Source organism: Poeciliopsis prolifica, unplaced genomic scaffold (assembly GCF_027474105.1).
Source record: "Poeciliopsis prolifica strain line A6 unplaced genomic scaffold, Auburn_PproV2 SCAFFOLD182, whole genome shotgun sequence".
Lineage (NCBI taxonomy): Eukaryota > Metazoa > Chordata > Actinopteri > Cyprinodontiformes > Poeciliidae > Poeciliopsis > Poeciliopsis prolifica.
This window is the reverse complement of record NW_026562557.1, coordinates 56418-80216: the sequence shown is the minus strand read 5'-3', so window position 1 is coordinate 80216 and position 23799 is coordinate 56418. Positions and strand designations below refer to the sequence as shown.

Sequence of the window (23799 nt, the reverse complement as noted above, 5' to 3'; positions counted from 1 at the left end):
TCAGCCAGTAATAACCTGTGCCCAGAAGAAATAGGCCTCCCACCAACGAGCCGTTATTTTCAGGAATAGCAGCTACAAATGCCCCGCAGAAGCGACTAATTACTCACCATTAGTTCCACAAGTCCCTGAAGTGGACTTCTTTGAAACATGTCTCTGCCAAAAGGACAGGAAGTCCCTCATAGCTCAACGGTAAAAATCCCCAGCTCAAAGACGAGGAAACGGCTCCGAGCTGGACAGGTGAGTTCTGCCCGTCATGGCCGACTCCATCTCTCCACTTCACAAGACATTATTGCAACCATGGCAACCTGAGACGAGTCTGGATCAGAAGACGTTCCGACAAAACATAAAGCGTTGAGATTTAACAACTAAAACTCTGACTTAAGGTTTCATTTCCAGAACTCACAGAGCACCAAACCTGCAGATGAATACAAAAAACTAAAAGGTACCAAAACTACCGGGTACCCAAACAGGGTACCCAAAACTACAGGGTACCCAAAACTACAGGGTACGCAAAACTACAGGGTACGCAAAACTACAGGGTACCAAAACTACAGGGTACGCAAAACTACAGGGTACCAAAACTACAGGGTACCAAAACTACAGGGTACCCAAAACTACAGGGTACCAAAACTACAGGGTACCCAAAACTACCGGGTACCAAAACTACAGGGTACCCAAAACTACCGGTACCAAAACTACAGGGTACCAAAACTACAGGGTACGCAAAACTACAGGGTACCAAAACTACAGGGTACCAAAACTACAGGGTACCAAAACTACAGGGTACGCAAAACTACAGGGTACCAAAACTACAGGGTACCAAAACTACAGGGTACCAACTACAGGGTACAAACTACAGGGTACCCAAAACTACAGGGTACCAAAACTACAGGTACCCAAAACTACAGGGTACCAAAACTACAGGGTACCAAAACTACAGGGTACCAAAACTACAGGGTACCCAAAACTACAGGGTACCAAAACTACAGGGTACCAAAACTACAGGGTACCAAAACTACAGGGTACCAAAACTACAGGGTACCAAAACTACAGGGTACCCAAAACTACCGGGTACCAAAACTACAGGGTACCAAAACTACCGGGTACCAAAACTACAGGGTACCAAAACTACAGGGTACCAAAACTACCCGGGTACCAAAACTACAGGGTACCAAAACTACAGGGTACCAAAACTACAGGGTACCCAAAACTACCGTACCAAAACTACAGGGTACGCAAAACTACAGGGTACCAAAACTACAGGGTACCAAAACTACAGGGTACGCAAAACTACAGGGTACCAAAACTACAGGGTACCAAAACTACAGGGTACCAAAACTACAGGGTACCAAAACTACCGGGTACCAAAACTACAGGGTACCAAAACTACAGGGTACCCAAAACTACCGGGTACCAAAACTACAGGGTACCAAAACTACAGGGTACCAAAACTACAGGGTACCAAAACTACCGGGTACCAAAACTACAGGGTACGCAAAACTACAGGGTACCAAAACTACAGGGTACCAAAACTACAGGGTACGCAAAACTACAGGGTACCAAAACTACAGGGTACCAAAACTACAGGGTACGCAAAACTACAGGGTACCAAAACTACCGGTACCAAAACTACAGGGTACCAAAACTACAGGGTACCAAAACTACAGGGTACGCAAAACTACCGGGTACCAAAACTACAGGGTACCCAAAACTACAGGGTACCAAAACTACAGGGTACGCAAAACTACAGGGTACGCAAAACTACAGGGTACCAAAACTACAGGGTACCCAAAACTACAGGGTACCAAAACTACAGGGTACCCAAAACTACCGGGTACCAAAACTACAGGGTACCCAAAACTACCGGGTACCAAAACTACAGTGTACCAAAACTACAGTGTACCAAAACTACGGGTACCCAACCCGGTAGTTTCCCTTTTGACCGTTATTGCAGAATCTTCTATTTTGTAAAAGCGATGAAACTTTCAAAAGTACAAGTTGTTTAATGCAGCCTGTTTGTCTGATGAATGAAATGTGTAAGAAAGTTTTGTACTAGTAAATATGAATAACTGCATAAATTATCTGACTACACCATTGGTACCACCTAGAGGTCCGTTGGACCCAGCAACCCCCAGATTTAAACTGATGTAGGAAGCCAAGCAGCTCTGAAGACTTGCCGGTTTTCCAGGCCTTCCACATGTTCTTCACTGTCTTTACTGTGATTCCGGGTTCTGGATCATCCTGATCTCAACATTTTTATCTTTCACTGAGTTCTTCACCATGTAGCAAGAAGCCTGATGGGATTTTCTGTCAACCCGATCCAGGGTAACATCTCTGTTTAATAAAAGAAGTCTTGCTGTGAGAAAACAGGAAGTGAGGATCAATTTTAGGAGTATTATCTCCATTTTGATTGTGGCGACGGTCATCTGAGAGACTGTGCAACACATCAGTCATGGGTGACGGTTGATTTGAGCTTGGTGACACCTCTGGAGCTGAGAAGCTGCTGCCCAGGTGAGAAGCTTCCCTTAAACATCTGCTGCTGGTATTTTTAGTTCCTCAGACAGATGGGAGCTTTCAACACAACGCCCTGGGAGGAAGGAGGTGATTCCGACTCAGGAAACCGCTTGGTGCTGCTAACACCTTCTGGAATGATAAACTGTTATTTGCTGACAAATAGAACACGAAGAAGAAATAATTTTATATTTAATTGAACTGAAGCATCTGGAGTGCCAAAGCTTTACGTTTCCATCGGCTTGATAAAGACGGATTAGCTGATGGTTAGATCGGGAAGAAGTGGTCCCAATGCTCGCTGTAGATGGTTCTGATGGAGCGTCGCTCTCATTCTGCCTCCAGGACGACGAGGAGCGGGTCAGCTGCCGAGCCGCAGCAGCTTCAACATAATTACCTCCATGTGTTACTCTGACACTAATGAAACAATAAAAATTCACGAGTCAATCAGAGACGCTGCTGCAGTTCAGAGAGGAGCGCCACCACTTCATCCACCATCTGGACCAGAACCGGCAGATTATCTGACGCTCCGTTCGGCTTTACTTTGAAGGGCTGCTAATCTCAGCGAACCTCCAGGGATCAAGACGGCCAATCAGGAAAAGATCTGATAAGCACAACATGCCAGTTTCTGCAGAACCGGGCCTGAAACACAAACCAACACAGACTGACAAGCTCAGACACAGATTCAGCACCAGACCCATCAGAACGTTTCCTGATCTGGAATGTTCAGCAACACTTCACACAATCAGAAACTCTGACCAACTGCTCCGGTTGTGGCGATGAAAAGCTGAAATAATGAGGGAACAGGAAGGGGTTGACTTTCCTGGGAAAACCCAACTCTCCGGAAATCAGCAGCCAAACAGTGAAATAATTCAGCCCCAATCGGTCCCCCACGTCTTCACTCCCCATAATACACCGTAAGATTGCGGCACCGCAATATTACACCGGCGCTTTACGGCTGTAATACACTGATGCACCACCCAACGCTGCAACTCAGTTATCTGCAGTACCACAGTAAAAAGCAGAAATGTCCGACATGGAAACATCTTCATTTATTGATTCCTGAATCTGTTCGTCTCTCCATTATCGATCCTTTGCCGTTCCAGAGCATCGACCCTGGTCGATCAGCTGTCAGTAAACGGATCCAACGGCTCTGGGACCCAGCTGCAAGAGAAGAGCGTTTCCCACCTGGGAACGTGGTCGAAACGGCCGGGATGTGTAAATGAAGAGCGAAAGCTGCAGGAGGAATCCGTTTATCTCCTGCTCTGCTACAGGCTCCTTGTCATTCCTCGCAGCAATTCTTGCCTTCGGCCAGATTCTCAGAGCGGAGCTGCTGGATCAAATCCTCAAGCTGCTCTAAACCGCAGGGAGCAAGACAGGCGGGAATGTGGAAACACGATAGAAACGCTCCGACCCCGACGCTCCGACCCGACGCTCGACGAGACCAGACGCTCCGACCCGACGCTCCGACCAGACGCTCCGACCCGACGCTCCGATCCGACCCGACACTTCGACCCGACGCTACGCACTTCGACCCGAAGCTCCGACCCGACGCTTCGACCCGAAGCTCCGACCCGACGCTCCGACCCGAAGCTCCGACCCGACGCTCCGACCCGACGCTCCGACCCGACGCCGACCCGACGCTCCGACCCGACGCTCCGACCATACTCCGACCCGACGCTCCGATCCGACCCGACCACGCTCCGACCCGACGCTCCGACCACGCTCCGATCCGACCCGACGCTCCGACCCGAAGCTCGACCCGACGCTCCGATCCGAAGCTCTGACCCGAAGCTCCGACCCGACGCTCCGACCCGACGCTCCGACCTGACACTGCGGGATTGGTTTTGTTGGTTCTGGACATTCTGAAGCCAGAAATATTGGTTTCTGGTTCTGTGATCCAGATGAACACACTTAATAGGAGCTACACTGAGCATGCTCAGTAGGTTTCTAAATGAGTGCTGCTGTCAGAACCGGAACCATCAGAACCTGTGAGGGGAACCAGAACTTTAAGCATCACCTCGGACATTCTGGTCCGCCCCAAATGACTCGTCTCCTGCTTGATGAGAGGGGAGTGTGGCGCCGGACCCCCTGCTGGGTTCCTGAGGAGCAGAACAGCCTCTCTATCTGGGTTGGATCTCAGATTAGCATTGCAAAAGCAGTCGGCCATTGTTGGCGTCCGCGGCGACTGGAAGACGATAAACTGTGTTTAACAGACAGCCGAACACGCCGGGCTCCTTCAGCGCCCGACGCCATGACATTTACTTATCGTTCGCCGCCGCCTCATCTGACCTTTCTGCTGCTTTGAATGACATCTGGATATTCTGAGGATAATCGCAGGCGGTAAACGCTTCGATGCCAAGCGAGATACGGCGCACAATGAGTCTGAAGGGCGAGAGGAGAGAGAAGAGAGAGGGGCTTGGCGGCTCCGAGGAGGCCCGGAGCCCGGTCCGGTTCCAGCTAGAGAACCAGAACCTCCCTATTGCCAACAGAACCAGAGGAGAAACCAGAGAGAAGAACCTTCTCTTCATGACGTCACTGCACTCAGAACCTGATCCTGGTTCCAGTTAGAGAGCATCAGGCTTCTCTTACAGAGAGCGGACCAGAACCAAGTGGACCAGAACCGGGCTGCAGACATACCTGAAGCCATGAAGAGAAGGCAGGCAGGTGAGGAAGATTGTTGGTCACTATGGAGACTCACCGGTGTAGACGAAGCGACCCGGCGCTCCTTTGCAGAACTGTTTGGACTTATAGGACAGCGTGACCTCCACGACCCGGGGATGTGCCGCGGCGGCGTCTGGACCCGGATGGCGTGGGGTGTGATGAGCTGCATGGAGAACCGAGGAGAACAAGGTCATCAGTTCAAACCGGTTCTGGAGTCAGAACCAACCCAACCCTCTAGAACCTTGCAGAACTCTTCTGCTGCCCCTAAAGTTCTCTGTGGTTTCTGGGGATTAGTTTTAGAACCTGTAGCACCGGCCTCTTTCCCCTCCAGGTCTGCTGAAATCAGAACCACCAACTGGGTCAGGATTTCCACATATCTACTCAGAACCATGAGGGTTCTGCTCTGATGTGGTTCTGGTTCGGCAGGCTTCAGTCGGATCTGTTCGGCTGAATGGGTTCTCATCTAGAATCGGGTTCTGGGTTCTCTGGCCCACACATCTGGATCAGTAACCGGGTCATCAACAGAACTCTGGAGAACTGGACTGAACATTGATGGATCGGGTGAGTTGGTCCCGCGACAAGTCTGGAAGCTGCTGGATGCCAGAAAGAGGTTCTGGACCGGTTCTCCAGAATGATGACCCGTCAGGAGCGATCAGAAGAAGCAGTGGGTCCGGTCCAATCCGAGTTGGTGCGCGCTGATCAAAGTGTGTGATGATGATGATGGAGATGGCTTCTTCCTCTACAGCTGTTCTGCTCTGCTGGACCCGCTCCAATAGTTGATGCAGCTTCTGCAGGCTTCCCACGGACCGGATGGTGATGATGAGACGAGCAGCGTTCTTAGTGGGTCCAAACACTGAACTGGTTTCTGTTCTGATATGGAGTAAACTCACATTATTTCACTGGCTGGAATTTAAATCCCTGGAAAATTAAACAGGAAAAACTTCTAGTTGGATGTTTTGGGCGGATGCTGCAGTCGGATGCTGCAGTCGGATGCTCTTGTGGTCGGATGTTTTGGTCGGATGTTTCGGTCGGATGCTACAGTCGGACGCTCTTGCGGTCGGATGCTCTTGCGGTCGGATGTTTCGGTCGGATGCTGCAGTCGGATGCTCTTGCGGTCGGATGTACAGTCGGATGTTTCGATTGGATGCTCTTGCGGTCGGATGTTTTGGTCGGATGCTACAGTCGGATGTTTCGTCGGATGCTACAGTCGGATGCTCTTGCGGTCGGATGTTTCGGTCGGATGCTGCAGTCGGATGATGCGGTCGGATGTTTCGGTCGGACGCTACAGTCAGATGTTACGGTCGGATGTTTTGCACACGCAGAAGCAAGATGGCTCCTCTGACTCTCTGCTCAGTTAAAACTAAAACAAGTTAAAGAGTTTCCAGAGGAACCTAATCACTGAGCAGAACCAGAACCAGCAGTTACGGAAAGACCCGACCGGACCAGAACCGGAGACGGAAACGGGCCTGACTCGCTCCAGACCAGCATGGTGCCGAAGACGACCTGGCCGTCGAAGAAGTTGTCTCCGATGAGGATGACGGTGGCGCCGGTGGTCCAGCCTTCGCTCGACTGATGGCCTTGATGCACGGCGTGGCTGCTTGGAGACACACACACACACACGGCAGCGTCACTGTGTGACCTCTGACCTCTCAACGCCATCATGCGCGCAGGCTGGAGGACGGTCCAGACAGTCTTGTTACGGCGCAGGTCTGATATGCGGCGGTGCGGTCAGACAATTGTGTTCTAATTCAGTTTCCAGCTACGAGGAAGCTGAGAGAGGTCAGAGGTCGGTGGAGATGAATGCGGCCGAGCGACGTGAAGAAAGTCGCAGCTCCGAGTTCATCAACAAATCTGGACGAAAGCCGGAAAACCTCAGCGGGCGAAACAAACGCTGCAGCTGCTGCAGCGGAGCGACATTCAGGGAGCAGCAAACAAAAGGACAAAAGGAGGGGGGGGAGGGTTAGGGCACAGAAACAGGCTGGGGGGGGCAGGCGGTTTGCTGGCAGTTTATCTCTGAGCTCCAGCAGACGGAGCACAGCAGCTGTTGGAGCTTTATCGCATCTGAAAACATCCCAGCCTGGAGACAACGCTCCGGCGCCACGCAGGCCACTGACGGCGCCACGGGGCCCTACAGACAACTGACGGCGTCACGGGGCCCAACAGGCCACTGACGGCCCACGCAGGCCACTGACGGCGCCACGGGGCCCAACAGGCCACTGACGGCGCACGGGGCCCAACAGGCCACTGACGGCGCCACGGGGCCCAACAGGCCACTGACGGCGCCACGGGGCCAACAGGCCACTGACGGCGCCACGGGGCCCTACAGGCCACTGACGGCGCCACGGGGCCCTACAGGCCACTGACGGCGCCACGCAGGCCACTGACGGCGCCACGGGGCCCAACAGGCCACTGACGGCGTCACGGGGCCCAACAGGCACTGACGGCGTCACGGGGCCCAACAGGCCACTGACGGCGTCACGGGGCCCAACAGGCCACTGACGGCGCCACGGGGCCCAACAGGCCACTGACGGCGCCACGGGGCCAACAGGCCATGACGGCGCCACGGGGCCCTACAGGCCACTGACGGCGCCACGGGGCCCTACAGGCCACTGACGGCGCCACGCAGGCACTGACGGCGCCACGGGGCCCAACAGGCCACTGACGGCGCCACGCAGGCCACTGACGGCGTCACGGGGCCCAACAGGCCACTGACGGCGCCATCATGGGCTTTAGTGTCCTGTAGGGCCCATAACGGCTCGTTAGGTGATCACCGCATGGTGTATTTTGTTTCTATTTATTTATCTTTGTTAATCTGCTCTGTACAAGTTCTGAAAAAAACAACAACTGTGGTTGGATTTGGCGGAGATTGAAGGTCTTGTAGCAAAATGATCCAAAATGCCAACATGCAGTGACCGGCTGCTGCCAGGAAGACACAGGAAGATGCAATTTTAAATTTTGTAGATTTGTAGGTTTTTTAGGACAAATCCGAGTTCTAAATTCTGTTGGGACGCCATTGCCCTACAGGACGCTGTGGACGCCATTCTGGAGGTTTGGGACCCCGATCCACCCTGTACCAGGGGTCCCATTCTCCTATGGCACCTATGGGACGCACCCGGATTGGATCTGCTGGTTCTGAGGGACGGCTTACCTTCGGACGGGTCCAGGCGTCGGGCGCGGCGGCCATGTTTGGAGTTGTTGTGGACGAACATGTTGTCGGAGACGGCCAGGACGTGTCCGCCACGTTGACCGTCGTGGACACCACCACCTGGGGACAGGCAGGTTTAGGGAGGGGCTTATCGAACCCGACCACAACACCTGGCGCCGGCGCTCACCTGAAACCGCCTCATGTCCCGCGGATTCCCTGCGTTTTTCAGGCAGTTCTGGTTGCATTTTAGGAAGAACTTCAGGAAGAACCTGAAGAGAAACATCACAAGGGTTACAAGGATTGGTTCTGGTTTTGGTTTCATAGATTGGAACCTCTTCTTATGAACCGGGTCAGAACCACCAAGCAGAGCAGCTGGTCTGAAACCGGCCAGGAATTAAACAAGTTTTTTAAGTCTTTTTCCTGCTGAATTACTCAATAATTGAGCTGAAATTCAGATATTTAAATGTTTTAATCTTCAAGTTCTCCATCAGGTTGGAGCAAAGAGTTTTTCTGATCATGCATGGAACTTCTTCAGAAATGTGGACGCCGACATTAGCGTCAGCTGCTACCTGTTAGCATTCACATGCTAATTTATGCAATTCTAAATTAGCATGTGGCTAGCTGCTTTAGCCTCCAAAGTCATGTTGATAAAACAAAATCAAATTTGATAAAGTAATAAGGATCTGCAGAAAACACCAAAAACTAGTAATATAAATAAAAACCAAGACATGCTTTATTTCAGCTACATCCATTTTCTCACAAACTTATTCTTGTGGGTGAGGGTGTTGGTGCCTATCTCCAGAGGTCAAAGGTCAAGAAAAGGAAGAGAACGCTAACTCCATGCAGAACGACGCGGGCTGCTAGTCGACATAGCTGTGCGTCAGATTTCCGGTCGTACCAGGAACAAAAAGGTTCCAGCTCAGGACTACTGCAGGCTTAAAAAAGACATTTATTCTGTTAAAACTTTTAAAATTGGTGTAGTTAATTGATCAAAATTAACAGGTTTAAGCTCCTACAGTTTTATGTCAGAACTGGGTCAGAACCACCATCGCCGCCTGCAGGGAACTGGCAGTATTTACAAATTCACCTTCAATAGTCTACTATTATAAATGACTTTCACAATTTATTTTAAATAGTTTACTGTCCATTAAACAATCCACTAACTAACTATTAAATATTTGTCTCTGCAGTCGGTGAGAAATAATATTGATCATGTAATGAGGCAGACTACTAACAAAAACTGTTGCTTGATTGCTAAATAATATTCAAACTCACAACTGTTAAGTGGGCTGCACAGTGGAGCAGTGGGTAGCGCTGTTGCCTTGCAGCAAGAAGGTCCTGGGTTCGATTCCCGGCCCGGGGTCTTTCTGCACGGAGTTTGCATGTTCTCCCTGTGCATGCTGGGTTCTCTCTGGGTTCTCTCCGGGTTCTCCGGCTTCCCCCCACAGTCCAAAAACATGAATGTCAGTTTGATTGGTCTTTCCAAATTCTCCCTAAGTGTGAGTGTGTGGTTGTTTGTCTCTGTGTTGCCCTGCGACAGACTGGCGACCTGTCCAGTGACCCCGCCTCTCGCCTGGAACACAGCTGTAGAGGCAGCAGCAACTCCTGACCCGTTAGGGAGAAGGGTGATCAGGAAATGGATGGATGGATCCTGTAGACTCTGCAGGGCCACAAAAATCGCTGTGACGGGCCACAGTTGGCCCCCAAGCCTTGAGTTTGACTCAGTTTGATAAAACGTCACAGTCAATAAGAGAGTGAATTTATTGCTGATCAACAATCAGCGAACTATGATTTTGTTATATTTTGACAATCAGAATGTGACAGGAAGTGGCCACGCCCCTTTCTGCCGTGATGAAGATGGCCGCCTGATTTTATGTCCCTCTGGCAGCAGAGGGGCATGGATATCAAGGGCAGGGGGGCAATAAGAGCGCAGGGCGGGGGTATCTGGATGGATGGTGGCCATAATGCCTCTGCCGTGTAATCTGTGCTCCTCCGTCTCCTCTTCCTGTTTAATCGCCACATTATGACGATAATAATCCAGTGTTACGACAGACATGTCACATTAACCAGGGGATAACCTCTGGAGGCTCCACCCCCTGCAGCAAGGGAAGCTGGGAAACCTGGAGGAGCAAGTTCCACACACAGAGCAACAGAGCCGCAGGTCAGGAGGTCAGAGGTCAGGTTTGCCTGCGATGGAAGGCTAACGGATTCAATGCTAAATGTACAGACGAACCGTTCAACCGCCGAACCGTTCGACCGCCGAACCGTTCGACCGCCGAACCGTTCGACCGCCGAACCGTTCGACCGCCGAACCGTTCTGAGGCTCAGATTTATTGAAACATGATGAAAAAGCCGATGTTCTAGCCGCATCTCAGATATTTTATGACGTCATAAAGCAGAAACCTTCGGTCTGCTCCGGCTAAATGAAGTGCATTAATTAGCTTCACTGGTTTAGCCTCTAGTGTGAACTGGTTTCACTGGTTTGGCTTCAGCTGCTTGCTTCATCGTTGCAGCTTTTGCTCCCGTCAGATGTTGTTTCTGATAATAACCGTATCTTTAGTAAACAAACTAAACTCTAGTACAGAACAGACTGAAGATGTCTAACTCTCCACATCAGTAAATCTTGGTGCCGTCTCTCCTGATGTTATGGCAGGTTAACGTCATTACTTCAGGTCAGCACTGTGATTCATCTCCAGGCCGGCAGGTGGCGGCAATGAACCAGATGTGCTGTAGGCCGAACACGCTGCTGTGAGGAACGCCAGAGCTGACGACAGCTGGACCTTTAGCGAGGAGCCTGGGATGCGTTCAGGTTCAGTCGTTCATCTCAAAGGTCCTGGTAATCTGATGAATCTCCCTAAATTGTCAATCTGACCTGGGACTCTGAGTCTCCTCACCTCTCACCTTTGACCCTAATGCAGATCACAGAGCTCCTGCAAACGCTCTGAATGCAGATTGTTTCTGTGAACCGAGCCTCGCTGAGAGTGTGTGTGCGTGTGTGTGTGTGTGTGTGTGTGTGTGTGTCTGTGTGTGCGTGTGCGTGTGTGTGTGTGTGTGTGTGTGTGTGTGTGTGTGTGCGTGTGTGTGTGTGTGTGTGTGTGTGTGTGTCTGTGTGTGCGTGTCTGTGTGTGTGTGTGTCTGTGTGTGCGTGCATGCGCGTATCGACTGAAAGCTGATCTGTTGCTCTGGAGGCTCTAATGCCCTTTCTGGCAGCGAACAGAATAACACGGTGCTCCATTCAGACGATGCAGAGTCCTTCAGAGAGCTGGCATGGATCGATACGGATTGGATTAAAACGCAGCTGGAGACAGCCTGCGCTCACACACACTAACACACACAGATTCACAGCGACCCGCTTCAGAACATCAGAACCATGCAGCTGCTTGGGTCCAGTTTGAGCCAGAATCTCCAGGTGTGGTTCTGAACCGACCCGTTGAAAGACAGTGGATCCTGGGCTCCTGATTGGACAGATTGTGGAGAAACCCTGGCTGCATCAGCAGATCACCTAGATGGATCCTGGTCCGGTCCTGAAGAGTGATTCACATCAGGTTTTACTGAATACACAGAACCAAAACCTCCACTGGCACCGAAACCTGTGAGACACCCAAAACCCTGATGGACGTCCCAACGACTCCAACTGGAACTGAACTGAAGTTTTCTTTTGCGTTGCTGCATTACCTGAGATCTTGTGTGATTTCGTAGAGTAAGTGAATCACTGGGACAGCTAATGTTATCAACGAGTTAGCTTCAAGCCATTACTAGATAATGCTAGCAGCAGGTTAGCTACGTAAGCTACCAGCTGCTGTTAGCCCTCCATAAGCCTGTCGTGTCCTCAGTGGTTCCCCAGCCTTCAGCTCAGGCTCCTTCTCTCCCAGTCTGTGGAGCGGATTGGGGTTGCACTCCCCCAGTTTGGAACAAGACTTCTGTTCACAGTTCCTCCTGTGCAGCAGGAGGCGCTCTAACCCTCTCTCTGAAGCTGACTGCAGTCTGCCGAGTGGAAAACAAGAATCTGAAGAACTTCTGTGTTTATAACTGTAAATATGATCAGATTCAGTTCTTCTGCGCTGCTGGAGTGTTTCAGATCTTCTGATTATCAAGCAGCTTTTATTTATAGTATTTCTGTTGTAAAACCAGGAAGGAGCAGAAGCTTAAAGCTGAACCAGAACCAGAACCAGAACCTCTGACCCTCATGATGTCACCCCAACCACACCCAGTTCACTATGGGAAGCAATTACACAGAGCTCCGATTACACACACACACACACACACACACACACACACACACACACACACACACACAACACACACACACACACACACACACACACACACTGCCAGCCTGTCTCTCCCTGGAGTCTCTCACTTATTACGTTAGCCCAGAAAGAGAAAGCAACAGAAAAGAAAATCAATATTTCAACAAGAGTATTTTTAAAGCTGAAGCACCGCCGCCGCCGCCTCACACTGCGCCGCCCGGCAGGCGGCCCGCCGCCACACGTTTAGCAGCGGGCCGCCCGGTGAGCCCCGACCGCCACGCCGCCGCCGCCGCAGACTCATCTTACGGCTGAGAAAGCCCAGAAGGAGGCGCGGCAAGCGGGGAGGCCGCCGCGGTAACAAGCGGCTCGCCGCCCCGCCGTCACTTCTCATCTGCTGCTGCTAACGAGCGAAGCGTGGAGGATCAGGGCGCCAAGCGGCGCCGAGAAAGGAGCAGGCAGAGAGCAGATAAAGCGGCCTGGAGGCGGCTGGCGGGGAGGAAGAGGAGAGGAGGAAGAGGCCGCGGCGCCTCATTAGGAGGAAAGTCTAATATTGACTCTGTGTGTTGTTGAAACGGCCTCTTCAAATAATTACTGAGTGGCTCTTCTGCTGCTAATTAGGATATGAAACAGCAGCAGCGTGTGATGATTCACAGCAGCAGCAGCAGCAGCAGCAGCAGCAGCTGTGTGTGTCTGGCCTTATTACAGCACATCAGCCAGCTGGTGTGTGTGTGTGTGTGTGTGTGTGTGTGAGGGCCTGCTCGGCTCGGCTACACACCATCAATAATTCACGAGCCAAGATGGCAATTACAGGACCATGTACAATCAGACTAAATATTTGATGAGGCACTAAAACAGTCCGAGGAACAGATCAGCCTCATAAACACGCCGCCGGCCTCGATTGTCACAACAGGGGGTCCCTGAACCCGGACCGCGGGCCTGAACCCGGACCGGAACCCGGACCTGAGAAACAGGAAGTGAACAAAACTCCTGAGAGTTTCAACCAGAACCACAGAACCTGATTTTCCAGACAGGACACAGAGTGATGACATCGCCACCATCCCAAAATGGCGTCGGACATGTTGGTGGTCCAGGTCGGGTTGAACAGTCCAACATCTTTTCACTAAATGTTTTTTCCCAGAATGGACTCACCATGTCACGGATTCTCATTATCCTAGATTTACCGGGTTTGGGTCGGTTCTGGTTCTGTCTCTCTAAGTCTTAATAATTAACTTAATTACTGGTTCTTGTTCCCCCCAGTTGTTCCCCATCCGCCCACATTGCCACCCAAACGAGCTCAGCCCAGGGGATGATGGGAGCCGAAGTGAGACGAGCAGACCGTCCAGGCCCGGAACGGTCCGAAGCGACCCGGAAGCGACCCGGAGGAGCCTGGAAACACTCGGCTTCCTCGGAGCAAAGCGCAGCGACACGACTTCCTCGATAAATTAGCGATGAGTAACAGGAACCTGAACCGTGTCCCATTAAATATGCAAATATAATTGGGGTCCTGAACCGGGACTCCGGCAGACCCCGGGACTCCTTCCAGGAAAAAGCAGCTTGCAGAGCGCCGGCCCGGTTTCACCGCCACACACTCGGCGTCTTCTGCTCCAACAGTCGCTGCTGTTCAGCTGGAAAACGACAACAAGTTGTCAGGAAGGATCAGAAGCCGTTACCAAGCCATCACAACTTGGTGCGGTTCTGGAACCTTTCGGGACGCCGCCATGTTTTCAGAGCCGGGTCAACAGCTGAAGCCAACTAATGCAGCGACTAAAGGCCTCTTTGGGGTCAGAGGTCAATTAATACATCTTTCTGACTGCCAGTTAAATTCCCTCCCACCTCAAGTTTTTCACTGCGAACCAAGATATGCCTCATTTATTATTTTATAATTCCAGGTATCTGTTTAAATCCTGCAGAAGCTCTAATATCAGTGCTGTCAGGAAAAATCCTCGTAAGAGCCGTGTTGCAGGTTTTTTCACGGCGAAGCGAAGGATTTCTTTCCTCTCTGAGGAACAGAAGATCCTTCAGCTTCTCGTCTGATGAAATCCTTCTAAAGCCCGGCAGATCAACTCCAAACCGCCTGAAGGTAAAAACCCAAAAACCGACTCATTTCTTTCCTGAAAAGTTTGACATCTGAGACCTGAGAGATTTGGCCTGATGTCCATCACGGGCAAACATCCTGCAGCTCAACGCAGCGCCTGAACGCAGCGCCGCCTGACCGCAGCGCTCGATGCAGCGCTTGAACGCATCGCCTGAACGCAGCGCTTGAACGCAGCGCTTGAACGCAGCGCCTCGTTGCAGCGCTTGAACGCATCGCCTGAACGCAGCACCTAAATGAGGCGCTTGAACGCAGCACCTGAACGCAACGCTTGAACGCAGCGCATGAACGCAGCGCTGAACACAGCGCTTGAACGCATCGCCTGAACGCAGCACCTGAACGCAGTGCTTGAACGCAGCGCTTGAACGCATCGCCTGAACGCAGCACCTAAACGAGGCGCTTGAACGCAGCACCTGAACGCAGCGCTGACGCAGCGCATGAACGCAGCGCTGAACGCAGCGCATGAACGCAGCACCTGAACGCAGCACCTGAACGCAGCGCTTGAACGCAGCACCTGAACGCAGCACCTGACTGCAGCGCCTCGATGCAGCGCTTGAACGCAGCGCTTGAACGCAGCTCTTGACCGCAGCACCTGAACGCAGCACTGAACGCAGCGCTTGACCGCAGCACCTGAACGCAGCACTTGAACGCAGCTCTTGACCGCAGCACCTGAACGCAGCACCTAAACGAGCGCTTGAACGCAGCACCTGAACGCAGCGCCTCGATGCAGCGCCTGAACGCATCGCCTGAACGCAGCGCATGAACGCATCGCCTGAATGCAGCGCATCGATGCAGCAGGGCTCTTCCAGCCACAGAGCTCCGTAATGAAGAGCCTGACTTGCTGACGGCTTGGCGTCCGGCTTTATTGAACCAGAATTAGGGCAGAAGAAGAGTTGCTGATTTGAATAAACGCCTGCGGCGCGCCCTCCGAGCATTTAGCTTCAATGTCTCTTCATGCCACTTTAACCTTTCCAGCTGCCGCCTGACGGAGGGAAGCAAAGCGCTGCTGAGCGCCGGCTAAACGCTTTCAGTTACTTCAGACTCACTAATTAGAGGCAGGAAGCCGAGTTACTGACCGGACCGGACCGGTGTCGGGTTCTGCTCTGTTCACTCTCCACTTCCTACAGGAAGCAAAGACTCTGTTTTCTGTATTTGTTGAATTATGAGTGAAAATATAAAACATTTGCAGTAAAATCCATAAAGTTTCCTGGGAAGATGATCCATTGTGAGCAATTCTGGTACCAGTAGAACCAGTAGAACCAGTAGAACCAGACCAGGAGGAACCTTTTATCAATCTGAACCATGAAATGAATTTGATGAAAAACTGAACTTTAGAGTAAATGTGAAAAAGAGTTAAGAACATTCATTAAATCTTAAAGATGTATATAAAGCGCAGACAGAGCGGCTGATGAAGAGGAGGAATAATGATGCAAGCATTACAAAGTAAATGTAATTTACTGGCTTTGAAGTTGACACTGAACGCGTCGGAGGGAGAAGCCAAATTAAACCACAATTTAAAAGAAAAAGAGAAAAAATCTGAGGGCTAGAAGGCAAAAGCAGCCGCTCTGCTGCACCCGGTTCTGACCCAAAAGAGGAGTCCACGTCCAGAATGTTGGCTCTGGAAGAGGTCCAGCAGGTCCACAGCTGGTTCTGATCTCAACCAGCTATTCTAACAAGAAGAATAGGACGGGTTCGTCAGCAGAACCGGACGACCAGATCACCTCTGTTTATTTCAAACGGCTGGTCCGGTTCTGTTGGAGGTTCTGGTCCTGAGAGCTGAGAGGTCAAAGGCATGGTGGTAAATCCCAGGAACTCCAACCCCCTCCAGTAGCCATGAAGGAAACTTTTGTATTTAAATAATATCAAATATGAAAAGGCAAAAGAAACGAGGAACGAAATCAATTTATCTCAGAAAAAAATTAATTTTTAGGTCCCCCCATTGTTAGAACAATGGTTCAGTCCAAAGGGTAGGCGGAGCAACAGCAGCTGAACAGAACCGGCTCCGTTAGCGTGAGACGCTAGCTGTTAGCTGCTAGTCGCTAGCTGTTAGCCATTATCTGTTAGCTGCTAGTCGCTAGCTGTTAGCCGTTATCTGTTAGCTGCTAGCCACTAGCTGCTAGCTGTGGCTCTGGAGCATAAACATAAAACCCTCCAGTAAGTAAATACTTAAAGCAAAACTTCAAACACATTTCCATTCCTGATCAACAGGAAGAAACAAATGAACAAAAATCAGACTGCAGTTTATTTCATTACTTTGGATGAATCTTGATAAACTGCCTCGTTATGCCTTAAATCAAAACTAGCTAAATTGCTAAATTGCTTTAACAGACTTTTTTGATAAATGTAGAAAATATCTAATTATGTTTCGCTCTTTAACTCTTATGTTAAAAAGAAAAGATGGAAATGGGAGGGAGAGCTGACAGCTCAGTCAGCCGCTCCGTTGTGGTGCTTTGAACGTTCGTTTAAAGTTATGATTCCTCACATATGTTCACCTACCAGGACGGGAAAACCAGAAAAGGTTTAGAAATAAAGCAACTTAACAAGTTATGATTGAAACAATGCATAGCTTGTATTGGGAGCCACTGCAATAAATCAATATCTATGAGGAATTTTATGACTCTTAAATGCATGAAAGGTGCAGCAGAGATTAGATGAACCAAACTCAGGTCCAAACATTTTAGTTTGACAGTTTCATTACTGAGCAAAACCAGCATTACCACTAACTCGTCATTTTGTTCCTGCAGCCTGAATGCACTAAAAACTTTCAACATTTTATGGAACAAACATTTCACTGCAACTTGGAGATTTCCATTTATTGTCCCCTGCAATAATCAGACAGGATTTCCTCCCTGGGTCAAAGGTCACCCATCGTCCTACGGAGGAGAACACCTCAGAACTGGCCAGACACCAGGTTAAAGGTCACAGGCCATGACCGTAAGCTAAGATGGTTGCTTGGAACAGCTGAAGGCTTTGGTCAGATTTCGAACAGGAACAGCAGAGAAAAGAAACAGTCTTACACACAGTGACCCCAGGTCAGAGGTCAGCTGCCCTGCTGCTGACTTCACAGCTGGAAACTTTAATGAACTTTAACAAATCAATTCTCTCCAAAGGAATATTTCTGCTTTTCAAAATAAAAGCAGTGCTAATGTGTAGACCGTAATAACCAGACTGTTAGAAACATCGTCCACTTCACCTGACAGACGGCAATGAGGGGAAACGCAGAATCAGTGACCCCTGACCTCCAGCAAGTCAGCTGATCAGGTTAACCCTCTGAGCGCCTCGTCAACACCTCTAATCAAATTAGCGAGCAGCCAAAAATTGAAGCCTTTCATTAATTAAACAGGATCTTTCTAATTGCAAATTCAAATGTATTCGCTCTGAACAGAAGGTGTTCAGTAATATTTCAGGGAATTTGCATATTAAATGGCGGCCGCCCGCATTATGGATGCAAATGTATGCAAGGTTTCTTTATCTTTAACTTGGGGACCAGACGCTGCCTGAGCAAATGAAAACACTCCTGAGCGTTTCATTTAGCCCCACAAACGCAGCACCTGTTGAGCCGGGCTCCAGGAGCCGAGGTCCAGGAGCCGGGTCCAGGAGCCGAGGTCCAGGAGCCGAGGTCCAGGAGCCGGGCTCCAGGAGCCGAGGTCCAGGAGCCGAGGTCCAGGAGCCGAGGTCCAGGAGCCAGGCTCCAGGAGCCGAGGTCCAGGAGCCGGGCTCCAGGAGCCGAGGTCCAGGAGCCGAGGTCCAGGAGCCGGGCTCCAGGAGCCGAGGTCCAGGAGCCGAGGTCCAGGAGCCGGGCTCCAGGAGCCGAGGTCCAGGAGCCGGGCTCCTGAACATCAGCCTGCGCCAGATAACAGTTACATATTACTTATAATCAGCTGGGACTTTAACGCCTTGATTTTGATTAGTTACGTAAATATTCATTAAATAAAACCTTTACAAGTTTTTTTTCCCTTTCATTTACATTCAGTAGTCCCAAGTGGAACCTTTGTATGCATTCGTTTCTGGTATGACAGTAAATCTTTTGCACAGCTTATCCACTAACAGCAGCGATGGAGCAGCTTCTGCTTCAAACAGATCCAATGCTGGAAAATATTGCAATAAGAAGATAGGCTGTCAGCAAAGCTACGCTGGCATAAAACAGCACGTGAATGCTAATATGTAGCAGCTAATGCTAATGCTAGTGTCCACATTTCTAAAGAAACTGGATGAATGATCAGAAAATCTCTGGAAAGATGAACAGATAGAAAAATCTGATTAAGAACCTGAAGATTAAAATCTAGAAATATCTCTATTTTTCAGTAATTTAGCACAAAGATTAAATGTTCTGGTTTGTTCCCAACTGGATCATGTCAAAGGTCAGCAGCATCTGTCCACAGCTGCATGGAACAATGTTTCCCAGGAGAAACGGCGAACATCCACTTCCTCCTCCGTAAATAGAGAACATGTGCTGACCGACTCCATCATCATCATCATCTTCATCGTGTAAATACAAGCTCACATATTTCAGAGCAGCAGCAGGTTCTGGTTCCTCCAGTGGGAAAAGCATTAGCTCCACGCTGTGTTACCACGGCGATGCGCAGACTATCATGGGATGTCTCAACAAATTAAAAGAGCAGGCAGGAAGTAGAAACAGAATCAAACCCACAACATGAAGGTCAACATAAATACGTGGTTTGGTGAGAGCTGAATCCAGCTAACGGGTCGGGACACCGCCCCAACACCAGCTTCAGGGCCAGGATCTCCTGAACCGGGTCAGAACCCCAGCAGCTCGGCTCAGGTAGAAAAACTTGGCAGAGGTGTTTAGGAGTCGGCTCACGCTGCGCGTCGACGCGCCGCGCCCAGAGGAAATCAAAGGCTGCAGACGACCCTCAGTCCCCACTTCATTACCGTCAACCGCTGGATCAAACACTCTGAGTGGCTATCAGTCACAGGCTGTGTGTGTGTGTGTGTGTGTGTGTGTGTGTGTGTGTGTGTGTGTGTGTGTGTGTGTGTGTGTGTGTGCGAGTGTGTGTGTGAGTGACAGGTGGAGAGAGCTCACAGTGTGAGGGCATTAATTAATGACTGACGGCTAAAAGCCGCAGCAACAGTTAAGCCTGCCGGCACCAGGAGACCCACAGCGACTCCGATCGATGGGTCGATGCTTGTACTCACACACACTCACACACACTCACAGCGCAGTCCATCATTCTCACTTCCTACACACACCTGAATCTGAACTAGGCGCCCTGCTCTCTGCGGAGCCTCCAGAGGAGGAAGAGGAGCTCCAGCTCTGACTTCATCGCTTCCCATTTTTCTTCCCAGCATCCTCCAGGAGCGATCTCTGCGATTGGACCATCACATTGGGGTCTGACAGGTCAGATTAGTGAGGTGTGATTAGGACGCCACTTGAGACGAGCATGTTGTGAATATTATCCGTTTTACTTGCGTCCCTCTGAAATGACTTCCACAGAAACCAGCCTTCCCAGTACAGACCAGTCAGAGACCAGTTAGATACCAGCTTCCAGCTTCAGAGCAGTATGTGTTTATTTATGTGGTACAAGTTGCCGTTGTTTTCTGATGTTGGTTGGAAACGTTTCAGGTTTGTGCCACCAGGAGACCTCCAGTCAGCTGTAGTTGTCATGCCAGGCCACCGGATGTCGCTGTGATTTTAACATGCCATCGGACATGTGTTGACCGTTAGCTTCCAGCTCGTAATAAACAGCAACCCGTCTCCAATGCACGAAGCACTGATGTGTTGAACTGAACAGGTTCAGTAGCACAAGCTATCCGCGATCATTTCTGCGGCTAATGGCCCGACGCTGCGTTCTGTGCCTGGGATGAAGCGTCCCAGTGTTTTACTTTTAAGGCACCAGAACATTACAAATGCTAAAGGTTGTGAAAAATGGGAAGCAAACTTCAGCTTTGTAATGCCAACCTGAAAGGAGAGCGTAGCCGCTAGCTAGCTAGTTAGAGTCAGGATCAAAACATTTTATCAGCTTAATGGGATTCGTTTATTACAAAGCCTTAAAGGTCTTTAATTGCCACTTTAAACATCCTTTTGTCATCTTTCAATGTATTTGGATTTGGGGGGTTAGTTCAAGGTAGTAATGCTAGCTAGCTTTGTTAGTACTAGCTAATGGCGCCAGCTGTATCTAATGCTGTTAGCTTTAGCTAATGGCACTAGCCGACCACGTTAGCTTGTTTCACCAGGTCTCGTATATAAAACGTCTCCATCCAGACGTTTTGTGATCCGCCTCATCAGCCTTCGCCATCTTGACTCACTGTGTTTTGGAGGAGTTTATGGGCCTGGCAGAACCGTGCTGGCCCGGTTTACTGACCCGGTTTGTAGCGGCACCATCGGACTTGGGGCGTCATTAGAGAAACAATGTGAGGCTGAAAAGGTGCAGCCAGCTGTGAGGAAGAGGAGCAGGGGGTTTGTGATGAAGCAGATCCAGATTTTTCCAAACCAACCAGACCGGCTACTGCAGGGAAATGGATCAGAACCAAGAAGTTCTGGAGCCTTAGATTCAGATTGTTATGGAAATGTAATAAGGAGGAACTTTGGGGTAGAAAGTGGTTCTACAGACTCTGACCCAGTTCTTTTGAACCGGTTTTGCAGGTTGCGGTTACAGAGACACCTGGAGATGATTTGCATTGGTGATTAACAAAGATTCTGTCCAGTCTGCCTGGTTCTCTCTAGTTCCACCGGGTTCTTTTGGACCTGGTTCTCCACCTCATCCCTCATACTGACAGCGTCCCGCAGCATCACCCTCCCCCCGCCAGACGACCTTCCTGAAACGAGTCGCTCACCTTGAAACTCAATTTACCTGCAGAGAGAGAGAGGGGTGAGTGAGCAACAGCCTGCAGCACAGACCCGGTTCTGGTTCTGATAGAAGAAAAAAAAACGCTGTGGAGAAAAACCTCCAGATTACAGATCAGGGACACAGCAGGAGCTCTGAGGACTGGTTCTCCAGCAAAACCAGAACCTTGCTCTGGACTGGGACAGAACATAACTTGTTCTGATGGCGTTTCCGTGTCCAGAACCGCGGGTCGCACCCCCCCGTGGATGGACGGTCCCGTTCGGGTCAACAGAACTAAGTGTCTCGAGTCCATCGCTCCAGGTTCTGGTCTGATAAGTTCAATAGGTTCTGGATGGGTTCCACGGTCCAAGTCTCTTGATGTTGATCCAGCCCAGCAGGTGTTCTGATGCTGACCCAGCAGTCATAATGTTCTGCCTGGTCCGGGCGCCAGCTCCACACACTCTGCTTTCTAACCGTGTGTGTGTGTGTGTGTGTGTGTGTGTGTGTGTGTGTGTGTGTGTGAGCTAACAGCTATTAGCTTTGATAGCTCGTCCTCCCATATGGTGAGTTAGCGCTGCTCTTTAATGTAGCAAAGCGTGGCCCTGATGTTGCCATGGCTCCAGCGGTTCCCCCCCTCACCCCCCCCTCCCATCCATGCTGCCATTGAACCCCCCACCCCCCCCCCCCCCCGCCCCCCTCCCCCGCCGCGCCACATGCTGCTGCGACCTTGGCGTTTTCCAGCGGCACGCCCGCTGCCATCTGCAGGCGGCAGGCTTGGGCAGTAAAGCATCGCGACCCCGAGCTTCTGGGCCCGTTACGCCTCCACAGGGCCCGGTCCAGATGGCGCTCCCCGCTAAGAGGTTTTACTGCGAGGCTGAAGAAAGACGAGGCGGAGGATCAAACCCCCGTCCTCCTCCTCCTTCTGCTTGTTCTGCCAGATTGCAGATTGTCGCCTCCAGAACTTTTCGGCCGGTAGAACCGGCTGGAGGTTCTGTGACCTGGGCAGCAGCAGGCTTTTATCTTTTAAACTGGGCAGTTACTGGTTTAACTGGTTGTCATGGCTGCTGGTGGTTGCTATGGTGAAACATCAAAGTAAACGAAACATGAGCCTCATCATCATCTTCTTCTGGTCTCTCCCTGATTTTGTTTTCTTGTTGCATGCAGTGGAGGAAAACCAGCAAGGAGGTGGCAGCCTGATGCTGAGGGAGGCTTTTCAGTAGAAACAGGAAGCTGCTTAGCATTGAGCTAACAGTCCTGAATGAAGACCTGCTAACAGCTAAAGGCTGGTCAGGAGTTCATCTTCCAAAAGACTGATGACCCACAATTAAAGAGCTAAAGATGCTAGCGGTGGTTAGCAGCAGGGCCAGCGGTAAATAAATCAAGTGGTCAGGTAAATGGGGTGGCACACACACACACACACGCGCGCACACACACACACAGACACAAAATTATTTTTTTCTTGCTGTTAAAAAGTGTTTCCAAACCAGCGGCTTTGGACTTTCTGTTTTCATGCAGACCCAAAAACAGTCACTCATTTGAACAAAAAATGCTGCACACACACACACACACACACACACACACACACACACACACACACACACACACACACACACACACAGATCAATACCACTTTATAATTCAAGATTGCTGGAGTTTGGGTTTTAGGGCAGCCTGGCTTCCAGCTTTCATAAATATTACAGTGTTATTGACTTGATCTCAATGAATTGGAGGTTTTCTTCTGCTTTTTTCTTCTTCTTCTGCTTCATTGCACACCCCCCTTCCTCCGCCACGAAACTCACACACCTTTAAATTTAGTTCTGATCCTGAGGAATAGAGTCTTCTTGTTTTATTTTCAGTGAGTTAAAGATAAGAGAAGAAACAAGCTTCAACACGGAGGCTGATAGCCTGAACACCTCCTCTCTCTCACACACACACAGGCCAACACTCCATCAGATCGGGCAGAGATGGTCTCACCTCTGAGCAGCAGCACTGTGTGTGTGTGTGTGTGTGTGTGTTTGCAGCCATGAAACTACAGCTGATGACAGTAACAGCGACTCGACCCAACGCTTACAGAAGGTTTTTCCGACCCAGCCGCCTCTGGTGCCGGTCCCTCAGCGACCCAATGCGTTGTGTAGCGACGGCTTCACCTAAAGCTCACCTGACCTGTGGTTCGGACCGCAGCTGCCGGCATGTTCTGCTCACCGCAACTGAACATGGATCAAAAACCTAAAACCAGTCCAGAACTTTTGAATTTCCTGATATAACACAAAGGATTTCACAAACCAACCTGAAGACAGAAAATGAAATTCCAGAGTTAAAACAAAATGCAACAAGAAACAAACAACTGAACCTTAA

General features: G+C 50.3%; 1 pseudogene; it reads right to left on the bottom strand.

Moving 5' to 3' along the window:
- Positions 1–23799, bottom strand: part of LOC129356635 (transcription factor COE3-like) — a 99707-nt pseudogene that overhangs the window by 25956 nt on the left and 49952 nt on the right.